Here is a 26,183-nt window from a genome sequence, read left to right on the forward strand (position 1 = left end):
TGCAGCGGCAAGTCTACCAACTCCGGCAGACAGGGAGGGAGAGGAGAATTAAGATATTGCATTTTAGGCATGTGTATTAACTCACCATCTAACATGGAAAAAATAATGAGTGTAACCCTCACAATGGTGGAGTATAGGGAGCTTTTAAATAGGGAGTTTAATCTCCTTTAGAGCAAAGCCACACTCTCGGTTGCCCTAGGTTTTTGGCAAGATTCCCAGAAGCTGCAGTCATTCATGAGCCACACACTCTGTTCTTAGGAAAATTGCATTGGGATCTTCACACAGTGCAACCAACGCTCTCGTTTTGGACGCTTCATCTGTAAAAATCCCCTCACACATGTATATACACGTGCATGGTACTTAACTCAGCCGCCACTGAAGACTGGCGCACTACTGGGACTTGAACCTGTAGTTGCAGGAAGTCCAAGTATTTCAAACCTTATGTGTCGACTATAAAACCATTCCCTCTGGCTGATTATTCTGGAATTAAAATGTAGTTTATGTTAAGCAAGCTTGGAAAATTCCCAAATCAAATAAGCTTGTTTACAGACGCTTGTTCTACTCTTTGCAAATGCTAAAGCCACAGCTTTATTCTACCCGGGTCCTCTCTGACTTTCTTAACGTGCTCCATGTTCTCATTCGCTCAACTTTATAATGTGAATAGGGTTCTTCTGGGAGATATGTTAACTGTGGCTACAAAACATAAAACAGTACATAATATGTGTCTACTTATTTGAATCCTAAAGCTATGAAAAATGAGTTGTGTATTTCATTTTGAACGCAAGGGACAATCTCTTTTACTACTTATTGTTCATTTAACAGACTAGGGCTTGAGATTGTATCTTGACCGGGAAAAATCAATATGGCTAGTGAGAGCAATATGTATATCTTTTCCTTATGTGATATTTTCTCCGGCTAGGTATATTTGATTTTTACATTAATTGAGGTTGTTGATTTCAATAATTATAGCTGCATTGTATTTTCATCCATATACTCCATTTTGAAACATCAAATTTTGCACAAATTTCCTAATTTTTAAAAAGCACATTAGCAATCCTTATAGGTCAGCTCTCCGCTATAGGCAAGTTCCTAAATGTGTGTGTTATAACTACCATTGAACAGAAAAGGCAAAACCTAACATCTGCCATAACCACCACCAACAGCAAAAGCAGAAGACAATGTCTATTCTACTTCCTCGTGATGTACAATTTTGCTAATAATTTAAATGAAAATAAACAGATTCATTTTAAGCTTTGGCCAAAAATGTGTACAGCAATTAAGAGATTTGCTTAACGAAGGTGTATAATCCTCAGATAGCATGAAGTAGCCATCAAGAGGGGGCTCTCCAGAGCTCAAGGTTTGCCTGCTGAGAAGTCAGATACCCTAAAATGCTGCATTCTTTGCATGCACACTGGTCGTCCTGTTTTCTTCACACAAATACTTGTAGTTTCCTTGCTAAAAGACATTTTCTTTGATATCACCATGTTATATTTCCTCGGAGCATTACCCTCCCCCACTTTCAAGGGCTGAATGTGTTTTTGCAACACTGATTTCCTTAATTCTTCTAACATTTCTGTGATTTTTAAAAAAAGAGTGGCAGAGAAGGCAGGAGGTGCTCTCTTCATCTGGTAGAGAAACTGAGGTCCTCAGAAGATTAAGGAGCTTGCAGAAGGCTTCACAGCAGGTAAAGGGTGGAGCCGAATCTCCCGCCTGTGGCTTAAGTGTTTAATCTGTTCCCAGGCAATAACACGTTTAACTGTAATTCAAGAAAACAAAATGTAAGTAAATTGTTAGCCAAAATTTAGGAAGCCCTCATATCTAGTTTCTCTTGTATTTATATTTTGTACATACGTGTGTTATGTAGCTACATTTGCAATTTACATATTTAAAGTGAAGACGACTTGCTGTCTCCAGGATTAATACATTTTTCTAAACTGGGCGCTTTTGAAAACAACAAAAACTAGAGCCAAATTCTGTGTGGTCTGTTTCAATTGTCTCCAGCAGGGTCAATTTGGTATCTTCTGCTGTATTTATGATTGACTATGGGGCTATGAATTAGAACACATGGGTAGAGATAGAGGGTTTCTATTAAGACATCTCAATCTTCGTATAAAAGCAAAAATGTGAAAGACATTCTATAAATCAAAATACATATTCTATAAATATTCATCTATGTTAAAATGTATTTATTAGCCTCATTGATATTTGCAACTAAGAAGCAATAATAAAAATCAGCTAATTGGAAAATATAGAATGCTGTACATGTGCCAAAAGATGCTACTATAAACGGCTGAAGATTTTAACACCATTTAAGATTCTAAACATGATAAGAAAATAAATAGTGATCTAGAATATAGTTCATCCTGTCCAATTAGACAGACTTTTGACAAAATTTCTTCCAACAAAATTGATTAGGAAAATGTAGACAAATCCAAGTCTTGCTAATATTCAAATAATTCATTAATTTAAATTGTTAATTTAAAATGTTAAAATTAGAAAGTTACACAAATGTAACTTCCTAAGAAAATACAATTGTTTTCATGTTACTAAAAAAATTATGAGGAGAAATCAGCATTTAATAGTAATCTTTCACTTTCTGTTTTTTTTTAATTAAGTTAAATATTTTGTGTAGCAAATATGACATCAGAGTTATTTAAACAAGAAAAGTCAATCAGATCTGGTTTTGAATTGACATTTTCTCTTTAGATTGTCTCATGATACATTTGTTTTTCTGAAATAAATGTATCAACCATTTAAATCTCTTAAGCCATATAAAACGGAATCTTATTAATGGGGTATATTTGACAGTTTAAGCTGAATTAATATACATTTTTATATTGTGCATGATTGAAAATGTTTACTTTGAAAATACATTGAAGAATCCTGTTAACTTTACTGTTAAAAAATATTGCCACATAATTCAACTTTCTTAAGTGGAATACTGGAGACATTTAAATCTGATTAGAACTTTCTTCTAAAATCTCATTTCATACCTTATATTACAAAGACTACTTTGTCTTGACACCATTTGGGAGACATATTATTGCAAGTTAAGGGAATAATAGACATGTTTAACAGTTACTGCAAGTATTATTTAAAATTCTACAATTCCATAAATGCAGATTTTTACATTTTACTTTGGTATTTTTCTATACATTAAAATGTATAATATTTAATCCAAGAAAAAAGTACTAACATTGGAATAAAATTTGACATTTCTACAAATATAGTTATTTTGCAGGTTTATTGTAAATTTATTAAAATGATAACAGTGATACGAAATTAAAATCAAAAAATTATAGTTAAAGGGTCAAATTGAAGAAACCTAGAATGAGAAATTAAATTTATGAATAATTTCTTAAACAAAGAAGACATTATTAGAAACTAAATTTGTAGTGAAATGTGTATGAAATAATTGGAAATAAAGTAAAACATTATAAAAATAAATGCTGATTCAAAAGTGATTGCTAAAGAGCTTATTGGCATTATAGAGAAAATAAACCTAAAGAACAGCTCCAATTGTTATATCTATTCAGATATTTTGCAAGGTTTTGACATTGAAAAATTCACATTTTAAAAAGAGGTGAACCTCAGTGCATAGAAAAAAAGTCATAGACTTCAATTTATCAGAGAGTATGACCATGCATTTGAAAGATTTTTTTTTATATTTGACATATGTAACAGAAATAGATATCTAAATATTTTTATGTCAACTTGCATTGCACAAAGAACATAATCAGTTTCATGTTCATCTCACATGTGTGGCAGGCCTCACTGAAGACAATTGGAGCTAGAATCAGAGAGATTTCCAGCATTTCCTGAAACAAAACAAAGTAAGAAAGCTCAAAGCTTATGCAGAAAATGTGACATTTGCCTCAAGTTAATGACCTCACTCCCTGTGCAGCTATAAATGATAACAACAATAACGGAAAGAGCATGACTGTTACAATGACATGCTTTTTCTTGTGGAAAAAATATTGCAATTTAAAATGAACTTTTTTTTCAGAAATCACCCAAAAGACATACCACAAAAAAAAGGAATCTAAGCTTTGGTGATGTTCACTCAAATTGAAAGAGCCATGTATTGGGAGCATCTTTGTTATTCCCTAAGACAGTTTTTAACTCTCTTTCCGTGTGATTTAGATGCAGGTTAAAAAAAAAAATTAACAGCTTGAAGAGTGCTAATTAGAACCAATTATAATTTCATTGACCTGCCACGGCTCACTATGTCCTGGCGAAAAAAAAAAAAAAAAGATCATTTTGCTTTATGCACATGTCTGATTGGGGAAGCTTAATAATCAGCACATGTGCATGAAGTAATCAATTAAGTAGCAGTCTAAAGAGGACAATAATCTATGCAATTCCTTTTCTTAATTTCTAGTTAATATGATTATTAAAAAAATGCAACCACATTTCAAATGGGACCACTTAATTCAAACTAGTGGCTATCTAACTGGTATGTAAAATTGGTTTTCCTGTCAATAAAGGATAGAAAAAAGTTTCTATCTAGTTTATTTATCACGAAATCATAAAGATGACTATGCTGGCAATGAAGAAATTTCCTTCAAATCAATTCAGTTCTTCCGGAAAGTAATTCAATTTTAATGTAACCTACACTAGTTAACAAAAGGTATTTCGTGAGCTTTGGTTAGAAATGCAATACGGTAACCTAGAATTACCTTACTTCTAAGTTTAGCAACTCCAATTTTCATACTGTGCTCTAAGAACCTTAAAAAGTTGTCTACTGCCATCTAGTGGTCATATCGTTAAATGTCCTTTCAAAACGTAGCAGCGTGAATGGAACTGCTGTATTAAGGCAAATGGAACTGCTGTTTTATTGTCAGAATTAAATAATTAATGCAGTTAACAACATCTGCATAGATTAAGTAATTCAGGCTCATGGGTTTTGTTGATAGCAGTAATTTTGAAAGCAGCCTAAAATGGTTTTAGTCTGATTTATGGAGCGTAGCTCATGCTGCCGGAGCCGCATGGAGCTCATTGACTGAAAAATTCCCAGGATCACTCAAGAGAATTGCCATAGTTCTATAGTCAACAATTTCTTATGAATATTTTATAAAAATGTCTACGTATAAAAAGAAGGAAAGTTCAAGCATTGAAGTCCTCTGTGTACAGCAGAATTCCAGAATATAAAAATAGATGATTGATCTCTTAACAATCCTTGTAAAAAAAATTGACTGTCAATTTTCAAAATAAGATGCACTTTAAAATTTGTATAATGTAATCTTGATCTTTTGGTGCCAAAACGCACATTAGAACAGCTGTTGTATTGTTGTTGTATTAGTGATACCCACCTTTCCAAAAAAAAAAAGAAAAACAAAACAGAAAAAGAAAAAGAAAATTGCATTTTGTATTTTAGCAAAAGGAAGTGGTTTGTTTTTGTTCCTGTTTTTAATCTTACACTAACCTAGCAGCATGTGGTATAATGAAATATATTCATATGTGTGGGATTAATTGGGACCAAGTAGGGTTCAGCTCCCTGCAATTCTGAAGGCACCAGGACAGTTCACACATCTTCTTTAGCATGGAAGTAGGGCTGGAAGGGACTGGCACAGTGGGGAAAGATCTCTCCATTTCAACGGACAGGATCAAGTCTTCGGGTGTCTATGCAATTTCTACATGAGAGACACTCACTCTGCTTCAGCGAGTAAGAGATGTGACCGATTACGAGCTAATTAGCAGAGCAGATCAGCTTATTTTGCTCACAAAAACATATTGAGCATCGATATATGAATACTGAACTAATTTTTCCACAAGAATCAAGCATTTGTGTCTCTGTTTAGAGAGACAAGAGAAATATGCATCACCACTCGAAACAGAGGAATGGTTGAGTCATAACTTCGTGCCGGAATTCGGAGGAAAGTAATAGACCACAATCGCTGTGAAGCTTCCTGGGAGTGGAAGGATTTCATCTGGGGCTTAAAGAATGAGTGCGATTTGTGTGAAAAGTGAGAACATAATGGCTTCAATAGCAACAGAGATGCAAAGTTTAGAGTAAATTAGATATGTCTGAGGAAGAGCTAGTAGATTGTTCTCTTGAGAATGGAGAGAGTTCATGCCTCAGGCCGGTGAACAATGGGAGAACGCGCTAGAGAAGTCATTTGGGACAAACCAGGAAGGGCCTGAAATGCCTTGCGACACAAGAAAGCTGAATAGGTCGAGGTTGGATAAATGTTTTCCTTGAAGGTGGAAAACTTAAATATGAGAAAAATACAATGTACAAATCCTTGCAAGGTGACTAGAAAGAGAAAATATTAGCAACGTGTTTACTCACATTTAATCCATGAAAGTTGTGCCAGCGGTTAGTTGATCAAGATTAATTGAAAACTTATAATATGGAATTTACTTCTTGATTTATTCATATATGCTTCAAGTAGTTTTTAGCATCTACTATGTGTCAGGTACTGATATGAGTATTTACATAAGGTTTACATTTAAGTACTATTTTAAAAGATTTATCTTAGAAATATATTGCCTATTAGTGGCAACATGCAATACTTTTTTTCCATTTCTGAGAGATAGTGTAAGTACTTAAATAAGTATTCTAGAAGTTTTAGAACTGAATACAAAACTTAATGCAGGTTTCTTATATATAATTTTTAAATTATTTTTCTTTACTCAATTTTGAGTGGATTACTTGTTAAATAGAAACACCACCAAAAACAAATAAAGCTAGAACGATTATAAGGAACTGAGATAATAGACGGAACAATTAGTGTAAATCATTTTAAAAGCAACTAAATTATCTCACAACTTGGGTAACAAGTATCAACTGGTGAGTCCTAGCTGAACAGCTAAGATGAATAAGTCAAGCTCTTTCTTTTTAATAGAACAAATTTGTTTTGTTTATAACTCTTCCTGTGTCAGACTCTTCCTCCACTGCCATATATATATATACACACACATATATATGAAATATAACATAAGAAATCTTTTAAAATAGCACTTAAATGTAAACCTTATGTAAATGCTTAAATATATATCATATATATGAGCATAGATAGATAAATAAGAGATAAATGTAGAGAGAGAGATAAAAATAGATGTGTACATAGGTATATAAATATCCCTGAAATATATACAAATATATAAAATGAGTAAAATATAATTTTTAAGCCATATCCTTTGGAAATCGGAACTGAGTTTTCAGTTCCCAATTTCTAAAATATAATAATATTGAATTTTATCCTCACAAATAGATATACAAATGAATTCACAAGGTAGTGAAAATATTTCTTTGTGAATATTTAGGCAAATAAATATTTAGACAAATAAACATATCAGTTATATTTAAAGACACTATTCCATATGAAGTTAGACGTTTTGAAATGGAATATACTTCCAATCATACATATGTGTGTTTTAGTTGTTATATTTCACAAGTCTAATTTCACCTTCTAAAATAGTCCATATTCTAGACAGATATTAGAAATGAAGAAAAAATAACTTAAAACTTGAAAAAAATCTCTTTCACAAATATATTTTGTAAAATAAAATCTTAAGTGAGTTTCACCAAGATAACATTTTAAGCTTTTTGGCTGAACAATCTTACTAAGCTTCTAAAAAGCATGTTTTCTTTGCTGATGAGTCAAAAGATATAGGATGATTCAAGGACTTTGATGTGCTTTTATCAAGCTACATCAAGCCTAAAATCAACTCCATCAAACAAAAAGATTTTTTTAAAATTTTGTTTTCTTAGGATAAAAAGACAGCATATGACTTTGGATTAAGAAAAAAGAAAACAAAACCAAAACAGGAAAGTTTGCCCGAAATACACAGGTGAGTCAGAGAAGTGAGATCCGCGTGGTGAATCATTCACAGTGGCATTTTATTTATTTCAAGCCTTATGCCTCCCCCGCCCCCCCCTTTTTTTAAATATTGTAGCAAAGAACAAAGGCGATCAAGAGGAAAAGTAATATAGTCATTAAGTAGTAATTGGTAGAAGAGGCTTTGGGGTTAAAATTAATAAAACCAGCATGATGTACATTAAGACTGTATAAATATTTAAGGAACTACAGCCTACTTGGAGATGTAAACCGATTAGTAAAACTACTTAATCTAGAGATGCAAATGTTTCAGGTAGGTAAAATAAACACAGACTGCTTGTTGGAAATGTGATCAGTTTTCATTCTGCGAGTGCTTTATTTCATTAAAGTTTTAATTGTCAAAATAAAACACTTTTGATGTTTTGTGGAAAAGGTTTTATGTTGCATCTAATGCAATTTAGGAAATAGAGTCACCAAATCCTTTCACCTTTTTTTTTCTTGTCAGGTTGTGCATTGTAGATGCAATTTTGGCCTTTCACATTGAAATTAAAGGGAAACTATAATACGAGGAACCAAAGACCCATCCTTCAGGATTATCTTTGCTGGTAACATTGATACATAAAAACTTGTCTATAGGAAGTTACGAATTTAAACGTAAAACACTTATTCTTCATTTACAGCATTTCAAATAATATACAAAGTAATTTAGACTAATTAATAAATGAAGCATTTAATAAAAATAGTTCTGAATATCTACTGTTTAATCTGTTTTTGTCTCAAAAAATCTAATATAGAATTTGTTCGATATAAATTTCAGTAGTTAACGATAAACATGTAAATTATAATTAAAAAATAGAACCAGAGATTGAATGCTAGTAAATATATGCATACTTAGATTTATGAAGATAAAACATCTAGTAATTTACTGATATTGTAGAATTCTCATCTGAACCCTTTTGTATCACATAGCCTTGAACTTGACCATGTTTAGAATTAACATTATAGTATAGATTATATTCACATGACATCAGAATACTGACATGAGTAGGAACATTTTTGCAATTATCTGGGAAAAACTAAGTACATGGAAATGTTCTTTGGTTCGGCAATTTCATCATTTCTCATAATTAGCATCAGCTGTACTGTGAATGGATATATGTCTTGTATCAGAATTCCTTAACAAAGATCTATCTTTACCATATTTTTATGCAGAATTCCTGTAAAAACATTAATTCTTGCCAGTAGATTGCATGTGTCCCAAACATGTACCCACATCTAGGCCAGTCCATGCAAGTCCCTATCTGCAAAATTAAATTTGTATTTGTAGAAACACCGAATAAATGTTTTAAACAGGGAAAAGAATGATAGACTAGACAATAATGGTGATGAATAAATCAAAGCATTCCTTCCCATTGACAGAGCACTGGGGAGCAGTGCTCATAAATGGGGGTGTAGTCAGAGGACTTTCTCACTGATTGATATTAGGTACTATGTGGGTCAGCAAACAAGCCAAGACAATGATCCATCAAGAATACCTTGTCCCAAATATGTCAAATATTTAAGTTTTGGGGTTTTTGCTCATGTTTTCCACATCTTCTCACTGGCCTACTTTTCTTACTTAAAAAAAATCATTCGATACTATTAATTTTTAGCTCTTGGCAATACCCAATGTTAGACTATTTTCTTGACATTATCTTTTTTTTTTAATATTACGTTCAAAACCCGTGTAGTTAATAGATATAGGGAATTTTGAACTTCTTTTTTAAAGAAAGCATTTTTATTTTTAAAGAAAAATTTATAGAGAGAATTATTAAAACATTTTAGCTTCTCTAAATTCTAAATTGTGCTTCAAAGTATCACATTATATACATCCTGATGAATAAAATGTAGATGGAAGAATATATTACTTTTATCTACATCTGGGTTAAAAGAAATACTTCAGTGTAAGAGTAATCATTTGCTTTTATCCTTTTGCTTATAAGTAGAACAATACATCTTTGCTGACCTGTCACTTTGCCCAGAACAGAAAAATCCCTAAATCATACAAACATAAGAGCCTATATTAAATGTGTAATACATGTTAAAAAGAGAATCTCTGGTAATTTACACCCTATTTAGGAAAGCAAATCATATCAATTCTACATTTTGCACAAAAGGCAAATTCAGAAAGTCGTGATCATCTCTAGCATCCCAAGATAAAATGTGTCCCACCAAGTTGCATAAAGTGGATGAAGGATCTTCCTTTAGTTACAATAACATATAAAACTCTTGGTGTAAGTTACAGTTTTCTCCCATCTAATTTGCAGTGAAAACACTGGCGATGAAAAGCTCCTGCACGTGTGTTCAAAATAGCAATACCTCCATAACTTCCCACCGACGCACTTCTTTTCTCTATTGATTTACACCAACTCAATTTCCCGCCAGACGCTTTTTCAAAAATCCTAAAACATATACCTGGCAGAGCAGTAAGGTTTGAAAGCAAGAGCTCGATAAATAGGCCTAATGCAGTCCTCAGACCAGCCTTCGACTTCTGATGCAGAGACTGAGATGATTATCCAGATAATCCGTTCAAAAATTCCACTTATGTGAAGAGCATAATATTTTTTTTCATTCTTGATTACTTGGAAAAAGCATTGCCCTTCTGTTGATAGAGAAAGATATTAAACTGTAATTCAGTTACCATAGGAAAATGGTAGGAAGTTCTGTATGTTGCCTGTCATCAACTCATTTTGCATTGCAGCACGATTGTTCCTTCTGTAATGATAAAAACTACGGCTGTGATTTATTGAGCATTTACTATTGACAATCCCCCAAATAGAAACTAAGTGTCCTAACCCAATATGTTCTAGGATTAGACTGTAAGAATAATAAAATGTTTAAAAAAACCTGTCATTTTAGTTGTTTTGCTTTAAATGTCTCAAATTAAGAGGCAAGGAAAAGCCATTGCCATTTTGTGGTTTGCTCAAATTAACATATGGATAATTTCTAAAAATTTATACCAGAAAAAATGATGTCTGTCTTGTGAAGGATTTCCTGCTTTAGTATTCTGAAGTCACAATAATTTCACTGATTTTTCTTTTTCTTTTAGGAAGATTAGCCCTAACTGCTGCCAATCCTCCTCTTTTTGCTGAGGAAGACTGGTCCTGAGCTAACATCCATGCCCATCTTCCTCTACTTTGTATGTGGGATGCCTACCACAGCATGTCTTACCAAGCGGTGCCATGTCCACACCCGGGATCTGAACCAGCGAACCCTGGGCCGCCGAAGAGGAACGTGCGCACTTAACTGTTGCGCCACCGGGCCGCCCCCTGACTGATATTTTTATATTAAAGAAATCATAATGGTGGACCCTTTAAAGTTTTTACTGAGGTCATATAAGCCCTGGTAGATTCCAAGAAGAATATATATATGCACAAAATAGTTTCTGCAGCCATCTCCAGGTATAGAGAGCAGAATGAGAATTGCTAAAAAAGAGTAAAAGTTTTACAAGTGAGGATTTGAGCTGTGGACAACTAGGCCAAGGTGGCAGGGAAAATATACATGGCAGATTCTTCTGTCGAGATGAAATATGTTTAGCCAGAAAACCACAATGACCACAATTATGATAGCCATAAAAAAAAAAAAAAAAAACCAGCAGGTAGAACCTGAGATAAGAGAGAATATTAATGTAACTTTTTAATGAATAGTGTACATCTTAACATAAAGTTAATGGATTTTATCTAAATTTTGTAAATCAATATAAAATGATGTAAGCATGTTTGATTGCACTTAATACAATTCAATTATATTTAAAGGATTAAAATATCAAAATAAGAAAAATATAAATAATATAATTGCAAATGTAGGAAAGTGAATTTGGTAAGGAAGTATGGGAAAATTAAATTATTTCATTTTTTTTAAAGTTTTGTAACAGAAAGCCTACTGATATTATGTAAAGTTTATAAACAAGGAGTGTCTTTTAAAATATATAGTTATTAAGCTAGGCACTAAAGACTCTAAAATAAAATTTAAATTTGACTAAATCTTCAGACTGTACAAGGATAAGCTGTAAGATCTGGTATTGGGTAAGAGTGACTTTTGTTTTTCTTGAGAAGAACAAGGAAATAAAACACTAGGCACTAGATATTTTTGACACTTTTGAAGGAATTATCAACCAGACAGTGTATCAACAGAGATGACGCAAGTGGTAAAGGATTATAGAATTCAGGTCAAGGTGGAAATGACTGAGAGAATTCAGGGGACCAGGAAGGCATTTTATCAGGCATTTCTTTTTTCATTTTGTATGATAAAAGTGAAATCTGAAATCATTTTTAGAAGTAAAAATTCTTTATATAATCTTGTCCTGTTGAAAAAAGAATAGCAGACGCATACACAAATGTGTGCTTGCGTGTGTGTGTGTGTGTGTGTCTGCGCGTGGTGTATGAGTGTGCAGCAGTTTCCAATCATACGTGATCTCTAGTGGTAATGACGAGGTGGCAGGAGCTGTTCTGCAGCACCCTTGAGGGCACTGGGGAAAGGAAAATAATAAGCCTCTGGGACTCTATATCCCTTTAGCAGCATTTGAATCTAATATAAAGGAGAAGGAAGGAAAAATCAGAGACAGAAGCAGGTAATATTATACAGAGACATAAATCTACTTCTTTAGTGGTGCATTTTGACAAAAAATAATCACATTTGGGGCTAGAAATTATTAAGCCTAAGAATTATAATAATAATTATAATAGCTACCAGTTTGACCACCATCTTACTATGCTGTATTGGTTCCTATGAATGAATGTGGTTGGTAATACGATTTCACAGTCGTGCCTCCAATGTCATGTCATGTAAGAATAGTGGTCAGAAAGCATTTCTATCACATCTTTCAGTGACACACCAGCAGTGATAGCAGACTGTGCAAGCAGGAAGATGTTGTATGAATCCTGATACTGTCTCTTAATAAGCACGTGTAAGTTTCAGTGTTCTGTGTTTCGGTTTCCTCATCTGAAAATGGGATAATTCTAACATCATTTGCTCATGCCTATCAAATAAGATAATGTATTGAAACTGTCTAGGACTGCCCATGAAACATAGTAAGTAAGCCATAAATAGTAGAAAAAGAAGAAGAATAGAGGAAGAAAGACTGGGGTGTTAATAATAACAGATAACTATACACACGCACAATATAATTTTAACTTTTTATCTATTTCCAGAAGTCACTTCTAAAAGCAAAGACTTTTTGGGTCATATTATGCTTGTGTGGTGTAAACAAGCTACCTACTCCTGCAAGACGTTGGTCTCCTCATCTTGGAGAGAGACACAATGATAGTGCCTAGCTCTCAGTGTTGTAATGATTAACTTACTAAGTACATGGCAAGTGCTTAGAGAGAGAAGATGAAAAGGAAAAGAAGAGCGCAGGAAGAGAAAGAAAGAAAGCCAACAGACGTAATTCAAAAAGTAGCATTCACATTTCAAATTTGCTTTTTTTTCCAAATTTTCAGTCTAGATCTGCTTTTCCTAACCTCACCAAATTATTTAAATACAAAATAATAACTTTAGTAATACTTAGCGAATTCTTATATGTAGGCATTTTGCTGAGCAGCTTACTTAATAAATACAATTTAATCCTCACAACACTACAAGTAGGTACAGTAATTCCTCCAATATTGCAGAAGAGGAAATTGCAGATCAGCATTGTTAAGTAACTTGTCCACGGTCATAGAGCTAGCAAGTTAACAGAGCTGAAATTCAAACGTAGTTATAAGTAAACACATCTCAGTTTAAGTATTTATGCTCCTATTCAAGCAATTCCAAAAGCTCTCCAGCTTCCGGGTAAAGATGAATAAACTATTAATCAATGTCCAGGTAGAGACAGTTTAGGAACTAATTTGGATGGACCTAAGAAAGTGTCTGCCTCCTTTGCTCTCACAAACCAGCTACATAGATAATTGTTTGTTAGCCAGTAGGAGGTCTCAAGCTGTCTAAAAAGCGATGTTGATTCTCACTGAAGGAGGTTATACATTTTTTAATGTCCTACTAAACTGAACAAATTTCCAAATAAACACACTAATTTTGCAGGAAGTTATCAAAAACCCTTAGAATTTCAAAAGCATTGATATATATTCCATAACACTGAAGTTACACACTTCAGTTAGCTTCTGAATAAGTAGCTTAGTATAATATTAGTATCTCATTCCTTTTTTCTTTTATAATCACTTTAAGAGGAAGCTCTGGATCTCTGCCTCTAAGCTAGAAGGCAGCTCAGCTCGGCCAATCAAGAGAAATCACTTTATAAGAATAGGTGGCAGAGAGGTCCACTTTCCAGAACCTCAGCGACAGAGAAACCACAAATCATTCACAGAGCTAAAGAAAGTAATTGCTTAATGATCTAATTTTTCTGTTTTTCTTTTGTTTTTCACTTTCACCTTGTTTGAACCACGCTCAACACCATGTCACAATATTCGGTTCCGCATGTCCACAGAATTGAGAGACTATGGGAAACATTCTCAACGTTATTCCCTCCCAGTTCCCCATAATTATATACCTTTGCATGCTATAACAAAACTCTACACACATCTCTCTAAGGTAAATGCTATTTCTTATGAAAATCCTAAGTAACGATGATGGTAAAAGCCAATATTTATTGAGTGTCAGATACTTCCCTAAAAATATATCATGATCCCATTTCTTTTAAACGGAATTTAAATAAACAAATGAAGTTTATTTTGGTATGATTTTCATATAGTAACATTCACCCTTTTTAGGCCTTCAATTTAATGAGTCTTGTTAAATTACCACAATCAAGATACAGAATATTTCTGTCACCCCCCCCGAAGTTGTCTTGTTCTCCTGCGTGGTCAATTTCTCACCCCGCCCACAATCCCCTGCAACTAGTCATCTGAAGTCTATCTTTATTGATTTGTCTTATCCCATTTTAAAAGTGAAGAAACTCATTTCCCAAAGGTCAGAAGTTAGTAAGTGGCTAGTAAGTGGCAGAACCTGCATGCAATCCTACGTGTCCAACTGTGCAACTCTTACTCCCATCTACTTTATGCTTCTGTGACTTCATAGTGTAATTTTCCCCATTAATTCATTAATGATCTTAAAGAACCTTTGTTTCTATGCTTAGCGTATTTTTTTAAATTCACGTAATTGAATATAGGAAGTTATCTCATAACTGCATGAGGTGAATTAAAGCAAATATTCAAGTATGGATAGAACTCAGCTGCCAATTGCTAAAATTACACTAAAGAATATAGAAAAACATAAAGTGAGCATCTCACCATGGCAAGATCATTTCTGAGATATCAATTTGTGTCTTGCTCTGTATTTCCCCTTCATCCCTGTTCAAAGCAGAGACATTCTAAGCAGGCCCTTTGAAATTCCACGCCTCAGGATGTTTTGCAGGAGGAATTGCAGAGAGAGTCAGAAGCCTTTAAAAACTGGGGACTCAGAAGAAATGATGCCATGTGTCCGGGTAGGAGAAAGAGAAGTGCTTTTGGAGGCAAGGTGAAAGAAAGGAGGACTTTTTCCAAAGTGAGCCAGGAGACAGAAGTTGAGGAGTTCTAGTATAGCTAAGACCTGTGTATCGCTTAGTGGCAGCAGCCCTCTGAGCTTGGAAGGATGGATGATTCATCAAGAAAGACAAAATATTCCAGCTCCGGGGTTTCCAATGATACACACGCATCAGAATTGGTCCCAAAGTAGCCAAGTTGCCAAATGATAAATGGCCATACAAGCTGAGAAATTAGTTTCTTTTTGGTAACCTGTAGACTGACAAAAAGCCCTAACGTATACTGACATTTACTGCACATTGTACATGCATGAACACATTTAATCCTCACAACCATATAGTATTAGCATTAACCCCCTCTCACGTCCGAGGGAACTAAGGTAAAGAAATGCTAAGTTCTTTGCTCAAGATCACGCAAGTAACTTAGTGGCAAGGACATGATTTGAACCCAAAAACACAGGATTCTAGCCTGAAATCTTATGCTGTACTGCCCAAGTCAACCTCAATTTCAGTGACCTTACTGTATGCTGGGAGAAGGAGAGGACTAATATTGAAGCACATTGAATTTTCCGGCAGTGCACTCAGGTTTAAGGTCAGATTTTGTTTATTAAAAGATAAGGAAAATGAGGTATCTTTTTACACCACTGAGTGTGTAGACATAAATGCATTCCTAATACATTAGCAGTATGAAATTTGATATTCTTTTAAGGATCAGTTAAGCATTTCAGTGGAGTTTCTGATGGTGTTAAAAATTAATCACAAGGGCCAGCCCAGTGGTGCAGGGGTTAAGTTTGTGCATGCTGCTTCAGTGGTCTGAGCTTTGCCGGTTCAGATCCCAGACATGGACCTAAGAACCGCTTATCAAGCCATCCTGTGGCAGGCATCCCACATATAAAATAGAGGAAGGTGGGCAGAGATGTTAGCTCAGGGCTAATCTTCCTCAAAAATAGAAATAAAAAAATTAATAATAAAAAATTAATCACAAGACATTCTGTATACACGGATTGGAAGAATTAATTTTGTTAAAAATGTCTATACTACCTAAAGTGATCTACAGATTCAATGTTTTCTGCATCAAAATCCTAATGAAATTTTTTATAGAAATAGAAAAAACAATCCTAGAATTCATATAGAACCACAGAAGACCCAGAATAGACAAGGCTTTCTTGAGAAGAACAAAATTAGAAACACCACACTTTGTAATTTCAAAACATATTGCAAAGCTACAGTAATTAAAATAGTGTGGTACTGGCATAAAACAGACATGTAGACCAGTGGAACAGAAGAAAGAACCCAGAATTACTTCCACACATATACAGTCAACTGATCTTTGACAAAGGTGACAAAAATACACTACGGGGAAAGGATACTTTCTTCAACAAATGCTGTTGGGACAGCTGGATAGCCACATGCTAAAAATGAAATTTTACCTCTATCTTCTACTATACACAAAAATCAACTCAAAATGGATTAAAGACTTAAACATAAGGCCTGAAACTGTAAAACTCCTACAAGAATATATAAGGGAAAAGCTTCTTGATACTGGTCTTGACAATGATTTCTTGGGTATGACACCAAAAAGCACAAGCAACAAAAGCAAAAATAGACAAGTAGGGTGACATCAAACTAAAAAGCTTCTTCTGCATAGAAAAGAAAACAACAGAATGAAAAGACAACCTACAAAATGGGAGAAAATATTTGCAAACTATGTATCTGATAAGAGATTAATTTCCAAACTATAAAAGAAACACCTACAACTCAATAGCAAAAAAACAAATAAACCAATTGAAAAATAGGCAAAGGAAGTGAATAGACATTTTTCCAAAGAAGACATATAAATGTCTAACAGGGACGTGATTAAGTGCTCAACATCACTAATCAGGGAAGTGCAAACCAAAACCACAATGAGATATCACCTCGCACCTGTTAGAATGGCTATTATCAAAAAGCCAAGGGAGGGCCAGCCCCTGGGGCCCAGCTGTTACATTCTGTATACTTTGCTTCAGCAGCCTGTGTTCAGTTCCCTGGCGTGGACCTACACGGTTCTGTTAGCCACCATGCTGTGCTGGTGGCCCACATACTAACAAATAGAGTAAGATTGGCACGGATGTTAGCTCATGGTGAATCTTCCTCAGCAAAAAAAAAGACAAGAGATAACAAATGCTGTTGAGGATATGGAGGAAGAGGAACACCTGTGTACTGTTGGTGGGAATGCAAACTGGTACAGCCACCATGGAGAAACAATACGAAGCTTCCTCACAAAATTAAAAATAGAACTGCCATATGATCCAGCAATCTCACTTCTGGGTATATAACCAAAGGAAACAAAATAACTATCTTGAAGTGATATCTGTACTCCCATGTTGCTAGGAGCATTACTCACAATAGCCGGAGTATGGAAACAACGTAAGTGTCCATCAACAGATGAATGGATGAAGAAAATGTGCTATATATACACAATAGAGTGTTATTCAGACTTAAAAAAGAAGGAAATCTTGTCATTTTTGGCAACATGGATAAACCTGGAAGGTATTATGCTAAGCAAAATAAGTCAGAGGAAGACAAATACTGCATGGTATCACTTGTACGTGAAATCTAAAAAAAAAAATGTTGAACTCATAGAAATAGAGTGTAGAAAAGTGGTTGCCAAGGGTTGAGGGGTGGGGGAAATAGGGAAAAGTTGGTAAAAGGGTACAAACTTTCATCTATAAGATGAATAAAGTCTGAGGATCTAATGTATAACATGATGACTATAGTTGATAACACTGTATTGCATAATTGAAATTTGCTAAGAGAGTAGAACTTAATGTTCTCACCAAAAAAAAGGGGGGAGGGAAATATGTGAGGTGATAGATGTGTTAATTAACTCCGTAGGGGGAATCCTTTCACAATGTATTCATATATCAAATCACATTGTATACTCTGAATATCTCACAATGTTTTATTTGTCAATTATACCTCAGTAAAGAAAAAAAGGAAAAAATGTTTAAAGAACATAAAATATGCTATGTTCATTAACTTACCCAATAAATATTTATGGAGCATCTATGTACTTTCCAGGATCCTGAGGACACAAAAGATGAGAGAGAAAGAAGTCCCTGCCCTCATAGACCTTTATTTGAGGAGAGATCATCAAGAAACAGGCAGTATTAGATAATGGTAAGTGTCATGGAGAAAGAAATTATCTCAAGTTATATGTATACAGGAAGGCCTTGCTTTTACTGTGACTGTGAGGAAAGAGTTAACACAGCAAGTGTGACCGGTCAGTCTTTGAATGGTCCCAGGGGAATCTGCAAACAGGTTTGATTCTTGTTCAACCCTGGGAAATGTGACCCACAGAACGTTCTTTGTTACCAATTGATAATGTTGTCATGTACATTCAGAGCAATGGGATATGCTTCACCAGCTTGTCAGGACTTATCAGGATTGCTTTATGCAAATAACCAGATTGATGATATGTGTGGCTTTGTTGTTTGGGTCTTGAGTTTTGGTTACCAAGCTGTGTGACTAGCCCTATATAAAAGTGCCAGACCCGAGGACTGAGCAGGATTCCTGAGGCTGGTCACTCGAGGAGGGACCACGTCCAGCTCACACTACCTTCCATGAGAATGATTACCTACAATTCCTTCTAGCATCCGGGTTTACCCCTCATGTTAGTGTGAAGTGACCATGCTGCCTCCTGCCAGCCAGGCATAATTGATTAGATAATGTGGATATTGGTCCACACATAGATCCAATTGATTCTTTCTCCTGAGAATTAGGATTTAGGACAGCATGAATCTCAGCAGTAAGATCCAAGGAATAGAGAATGGGAAAACATACATACATAACTACAAAGGTTATTTTCTGAAAACAAAAGTAGAAAATCTGGACTGCAGAAGGAGAGAAAGAAGCAAAAGATGCAAAGAATAACAGAGGTGAGAAATCAATCAGCCTCAGATTCTGGGGCTCATAAAAGCAGAAAACAGCTCTAGTCCCTGGTCAGACCCTGCTGTGTCTTTGGTCTTGGGTCTTATGATAATTCTGTATCTTTTCAATAATTTCCTAGCTGGTTTAAACGGATTTCTTTTTCTTAAACGATTCTTAAGACAGCCCCCCAGGGGGAAAAGACACCCTCCACAATATTTTGTGATCTGCTGTCTATTGGAACTTCTCAACTAAATCACCTGGGGAGCTGTGAAAATGGAATAGATTTGGAGTGGTTCTGATCTTCTGAATGTTTGTTCAGCTCCTGGGGATGTCAGTGCTGCTGCTTCATGAACCCCTCTCTGGAGGGGTCTAGAATTGGATTTGTAGCACAGTGAGTAAAAATAGCTACCATGAGATTTAAAATTGTTTGAATCCAATTTCTTAACGATTGCATATACTATGCCAAGACGATTGCAGATTCTTCTATAGGAAATGGCGTAATGCTAGTGGCTTCTTTTTCAAACATAGTTGTAGAAAGCTAACCCTAACAGCAAAGTGGCAAATGGAAGGGGTGGGGGAGTGAAAAAGAAAAAGAGATCAATAGGAAAATATTTTACACGGAATTATTGGGAAATATTTGTTTTTGTGCCTCATAAAGATAAGTTTGAACGGCTTCTTTCAATTTCAGACTGAACACAAGTTTTATGTTTATTTCTGACGCTTGAAAAAAAAAATCACCAGAGTGTTTCTCTTCAAATGTTTGCAGGTGTGGATAATTAAAACACCACACTTACTTGCATTTGATTGTGTGAGCATTCTCATGTCTACAAGTTATTCTAATCAACTTCACTAAACATGGGGGGGAACCTCTATAATTAACAAAACTTTATGTACAATCATTAGAGTTTAGAATTATAATTCATATTGCATTCCTAATTATTATTTTTATCCATCTGAACTTCCATTTTTCCTGGGGAACAATAATTTACAAAATGATCAAAATACACTTCATTCTTTTTAATGTCACAATTGAGGAATGAATAGCACAGTCAGTAAAGTATTTAAAATAATAAGCCTGTGCCCACGCATAGTGATTGATTCTATGAAATAACATTTCAAATTATTTGTTCAAGTTCATCCTCTATTAGATTTCTAGGGTTATTTTTATATGAATACATCTTCCTTCATTTTGCAGTGGATAAACCTCATTTGAGAGCAGCAAGTTTATACTGGATGGCTCTGCCAGTGCTCAAGGTCTATTTAGGCATTTGTTCTATCCAACAAGTGCAGGGGAGCATGTATAATGTATAATACAGCTCACTAATGAAGAGAAAAGCTTTGGAGTTATAAAGACCAAGAATCAAACATTTACTCCATTTTCAAGTCTTCATGTCATCATCTATAAATTGAGGTAATAATTTCTTCTTCATAGAGTTGTTGAGAATTAAATGAGGCAATATATGCACAGATCCTGATGCATACAGTATCCTAAAATGCATACTTGCTATTACTATAATACTTATATAAATGGACATTATTCTCTGAGAGAAGTTTTAACACTAAAGGAGCTGTGGTAATGTAATAAATTACAATCATGTTACTTGAAATTGTCACTTTATTTCAAATTGTTCAATTTGCAAAAATAAAATGGCACACAGATGGATCAGAAAAATTAAAATATTGAATTTTGGAGGACACTTAGCACAAGATAACTGATTAAACCTAACTATTTTTGACTCTGGATTCAACAGAACAATGAATCTCAAACCAGAAAGATTCCAGGGCCGCATCTCCAGGAATTCTCAGTCATAGATTTAAGGTGATATGTAGGAGTCTGCGTTTTTAATGATTACACCAAGTAGGTTCTAAGGCAAGTGGTTCTCAGGCCCCACTCTGAGACATACTCTATGTGCCTGAGCTGTCTGAGGATAAATGCCAAACGTTGTTCACCTCTGCACACTCAGTGCCTGACTCTGTGCCTAGTATACACTAAGCATTCAATAGAGAAGGATGAAATAATATAATAATGATTAACATACCCAAACTAAACTGCTTCATACTGTTACTATTTTGCTAATTATTGCTATTCAGAGTCACACAAAATGTTAATTTTTATTCTAACTTATGAGAATGGACTGTTATATTCAAATTAATTATTGTGATCTGTGACAAAAATGGTAATTAGGTAAATTTATTTACTTTAAAATATAAAAAGACTTGAATGTGTTGTTTGGTTATATTTACACTTATTCTAAGAATTTTTCCACAACATTTGTCATCAAGACATGAAATTAGAAACTACCTCATTCCAATATGTGACCTCATATTCATCTTCTCCCTGAGAATCAACTTTACTTTCCAACTGATACAAAACAGAAGGCTATTCTCTTGTCTCTCCTTGACCAGTAAATTCTAAGCAGAAAAAGAGTAAAACAATGTTGACGAAGCTAAGGGTGCAAACCAAAAGAAAGAACTACCACCTAAGCAAGCAATGAATCAGGAGACCAGAAGGAGACAAGATTATGTGCAATACAATCAACAGACAGAAACTGAGCCTGAACATAACTTAGGTTTGGCTGTGATACCAACATTTCACCTTCAGTGCACATATGTTCAGTTTGTCTCCTGAGAGTGATCAATATTATACTTGAAAATTACGTTAAAATTGTGAATTTCAATTTTAAAAATCAGATATTTTATTCAAGTAGTATTTTAAAATTTGCCAAAAATACTAAATTTTGAATCATGTATTTAAAGGACTCTAAAACCAGGCCTAAACCTGCTAAAATTGTGAACTTGGACAAATAATTAAATGCCAAAGCTTTTATTTATTTAATTAGGTATATATCTCACAATGTTGCTTTAATATCAAATTTTTAAGAAATATGTCTGTGAATATACTTGAGAAATGATAATCGAATGGACAAACACCAGGTGTCATTTTCGTATTTTCTAATATTATCGTAAATTCAACAACACACAATTCACATTTCTTCATGTTATTTCTGAGATTGTCATTGCCCTGTTGTTATATATTCTTAATTATGTCTTCAGGAAATATACAGATTAGATGTTAAAAAGATCAAGACAAATTGTTAAAGATGTATTTTGAGTTAAAGATAAAACTAGGTGATGAAAAGTAAAATGTTGAGCGTGGGAAGTTCTGATAAGGAGTTTTAAGTTTCCAAAAGACATCTGGTCACTATCATCTACCAAGCTAATGCAAGGAGTCTCTCTTCCAATCCTCCAAAATACAAATATACAGTTGAGCTTAAAGAGAAGAAAGGAAAATGCCCAGAAATGATAAGAGAGAAATCAGGCTGGAAATTTCGTCAGGTACTAAACGGAATAGATTGTATGAGTTATTAGAACCTGTTATCACCTGAAAGGTGACATGAAACCTCAAAGCTGCCTAGTTGTGAAACCACTCTAAAAATATTCTTCCCACGTACCTGGGGAATGTTCTAAGGTGTTTGGTTATTCGACTGTTCATTTCATGGGAATAAACAATAAACAACCAGGGGAAACTGGGACTCCAAGCTGTACCGTCTGTAAATACAGAGCCTAAACTCATGTTATCTAATTAGATATACAGGAAACTCAGCCCCAAAATTAACCTAAAGACTGGAACAGAATGGATGACATTCAAAAAGCTCAGGATGAACGTGGAGAAGCTCCATGAGAGCATCTCTACAGTCCAAAGCAAGAGAGAATTCCCAGAGCACAACAGTGGCTCCTGTTGGGGATGGATAACAGGAAACAGAAGTCTCCAGAACGGAGAGAAACAATTACGAGAAAAAAGAGAAAGAATATAATCAAAGAAAAACTCACACTTTAAGAATGATAGAGAATAGAACAATCCAGGGGAATTTTAGCACTTTGAAAAGGTTCAAGGTAAGAATGAAAAGACTATGATCCTTACAGAAGACATAGTGCATATGGAGAAAAGAACCAAATAGAAATATAGGATGAAAAATAAAGTCATTGATATTAAAAAAAAAATACGTTGATAGTTTCCATGGTAAGGTAGACACAATTGAAGAAAGCTCATATAATAGGAGTTAGATTTAAGGAAATATGAAAAATACAGTACAGATAAATAAGATCTTGGAAAATATAAAGGAGCTTTTAAGAGACATTAAAGAAAGATTAAGAAGTTTCTGGATATAACTAATAAGAGTTCCAGAGTGGAGAATAGAGATAAGATGTCAGAGGATATTCCCAAAGGCACACTGACTGACAAATTCCAGAATTTAAAAAGGAAAACATATATATACATGAGTCCTCAGAATAAAGGAATACATAGAAAACTAAATTACATGTATAAATAATGAACCCATATCGCTTTACATTATAGAAATGCAGAATACAAGAAAGAAAATTTTTAAAAGCACCAAAGAGAAAAAGGAAAAAAGATTATCTTAAAAAAATGATAACCAACTTTATTGTAGAGTTCTCAGCAAGACATTTGAAGCTAGTATACAAACTAATAATATCCTCAAAGTGTTTAGGGAAAATAGTTGTCAATCTGGAAATTCATACTAAAATAAGTACGACTTACATGTGTAGGCTGAATGTATATTTTCAGACATAAAAAGACAGAAAGTTTACATTTCACATACTTTCACTGGAAAAATGACCAAAGGAAATATTTCAGCAAAGAAAAAAAAAACTAAATGAGAAAAAAGATGTAGTTGAAACAATGATGAGCAAATAAATTGTTAAAACATTTTAGAAAATCTCAATTTGTATTTACTTCCAAACACCTCCCCACACTGACTTTATGGGGTTTTAAACAAGAATAATGAAATTGATGATAATATCTTGAAAAATAAGAAGAAATTAAGAGCAATCTGCAGTGGTTTAAGTGTGTGTATTAAAAATAATTTGTTTTAGGGGCCAGCCCCATGGCCGAGTGGTTAAGTTCATGCACTCCACTGCTGCAGCCCAGGGTTTCGCTGGTTCAGATCCTGGGCCATGACCGCTCATCTGGCCATGTTGAGGCGGCATCCCACATGCCACAACTAGAAGGACCTGCAACTAGGATATACATCTATGTACTGGGGGGATTTGGGGGAGATAAAGCAGAAAAAAAAAAAAAGATTGGCAACAGTTATTAGCTCAGGTGCCAATCTTTTAAAAAATAGTAATAATAATAATTTGTTTTAATCAGTAAATGTATTATGTTTATATTAAAAAGTTTAAGTGTAACCATTAAATAACAAACTTAGAATGTCCTTTGACTCTAAGAAAGCAAACAAGAAAGAGACTAAAAATATCTATTCCAATGGAAGAAGAATGGGAGGGAAAAAAATTCAGAGGAAAAGCATAGGAAATAGAAAAACCTAGAAATTAATGATAATATATTTAATTTACATTTATAGAAAATGGTAGATTACAAAAACAGCAAACTTGGAAAAACAAACAAGTAAAAGAATACGTATAGAATGATATATGTGCTGATCAGATTTTCATATATCAAAACTGATAGATCTCAAAAACATGAGGGTAATAAACAAGCTGTAGAATAAGTATATCATGGCACCATATTATGTGAGGCATCAAAAGGGACCCAGTTCTGTCTAGAGAGCCCCTGCCATTCACAACACACAGAACAATCCAATATATTATGGATATAAATAACACAAGTAAAAATATTACAACACGGATACACTTCAATCTCAAAATAATGGTCTTTTTGTGAAGGAAGGAGTGGAATGACATTGAGGACAGGTACAAAGGGAACATCATCTCCTTAACTTTATCTGTAACATCTATTTATTTAAAAATAGTTTTAATGTTATCAAGGTAAAACTTGAATATTTTTCTATTTTGACTGGTTACATGGGTGTTTGTAGTGTTAAGCTTTGGACTTTACTTTGTGCTTAGACATATAATAATTATAAAATTTTAAAACAATAAGTTTTTCTTTACTTATCTACAAAATGTTGGAACATTAAGTTTTCTCCAGCAAAATAACGGAGTAATAGAGTGATACATGCCTTCTGCTGAGAAAACCACTACAAATATTGTTAGAATACTTTATTTTTCAAGTAAGTTGTACTATTTCCAACTTTGAAATTACTAGTTCCAAAGGAATGTCAGACTACTTACGTGTGTCTGGAAATCCTAGATTTGGCTTAAATCCAGTGGTATTTGCCTATCCAAAATTGCAGGTGTTACTTATACCATGTACATAAAACTACCGATTCTATGTCAAAATTGCATTTTCCTTCTATCGTCTCAAATCACTTGGAATCATCTTCACGATTACAAGGATCTGATTCCTTACCAACTCATGCTCTCTTAAGTCAGGGGAATGTCAGCCCTAAAAGAAATGCGTGTCTCTTCATAACTGAAAAATTCATCTGTGGCAGTTTCACAGAGAAGTACCGTCTTCCATGATAGATGTAAGGCTCAACAGAATTATGAGAGAGAGTGAGGGATAAAGTTAAGAAACTGTACAATTACAAGCAATAAAGGCCCAAATGAAATTAAGTGTTAATGAGTCTGGCCTTAATTGAGTTTTACTCCTACTGCTAAACTCTTTAGGAAAATATATTATCACATCATTTCTTTTATGATGCATTAAAATCTGTACTAAATTAAAGCATTAGTTATTATGATACTTAAAAAAAATACGACTTGCTTCATTTCACAGTATTGTTTATCTCTCAAACACATTATCACAGCGTTGCAGTTGCTTGTCAGAACTCCTCAACCTGGGAAATAAGAGTTAATTTAGCTATCATAGTCACAGAAATTGCCTTTTCTAATGCAAGATTTATTTGATTTTAATTTAAAATCCTTAGTGAATTTCCCTGTAGGCCTGTAATTGCACTTTGGAGCACGCCATTTACACAGTACCAGAGACATGGATTCCCTGTTCTTTCCAGAGAATCCTGACCTTTTGGCGAATTCTTCACACTGATTATTGTATTGCAGTGACCACCCTGATGGTTTGAGGGTGACAGTGGATCAAAAGAGGTCTAGTAATCCTC

General features: G+C 34.2%; 1 long non-coding RNA gene across 1 annotated transcript in view; it reads right to left on the bottom strand.

Annotated features, from left to right (window-relative positions):
• Positions 1-3,722: 3,722 nt before the first annotated feature.
• Positions 3,723-26,183, bottom strand: part of LOC139041779 (uncharacterized) — a 144,544-nt gene continuing 122,083 nt past the window's right edge. Inside the window, exon 4 of the long non-coding RNA XR_011497665.1 lies at positions 3,723-3,818. This is a non-coding gene — a long non-coding RNA (uncharacterized lncRNA). The remainder of the gene's footprint in view (positions 3,819-26,183) is intronic.

This window comes from Equus asinus, chromosome 24 (genome assembly GCF_041296235.1).
Source record: "Equus asinus isolate D_3611 breed Donkey chromosome 24, EquAss-T2T_v2, whole genome shotgun sequence".
Taxonomy (NCBI): Eukaryota; Metazoa; Chordata; class Mammalia; order Perissodactyla; family Equidae; genus Equus; species Equus asinus.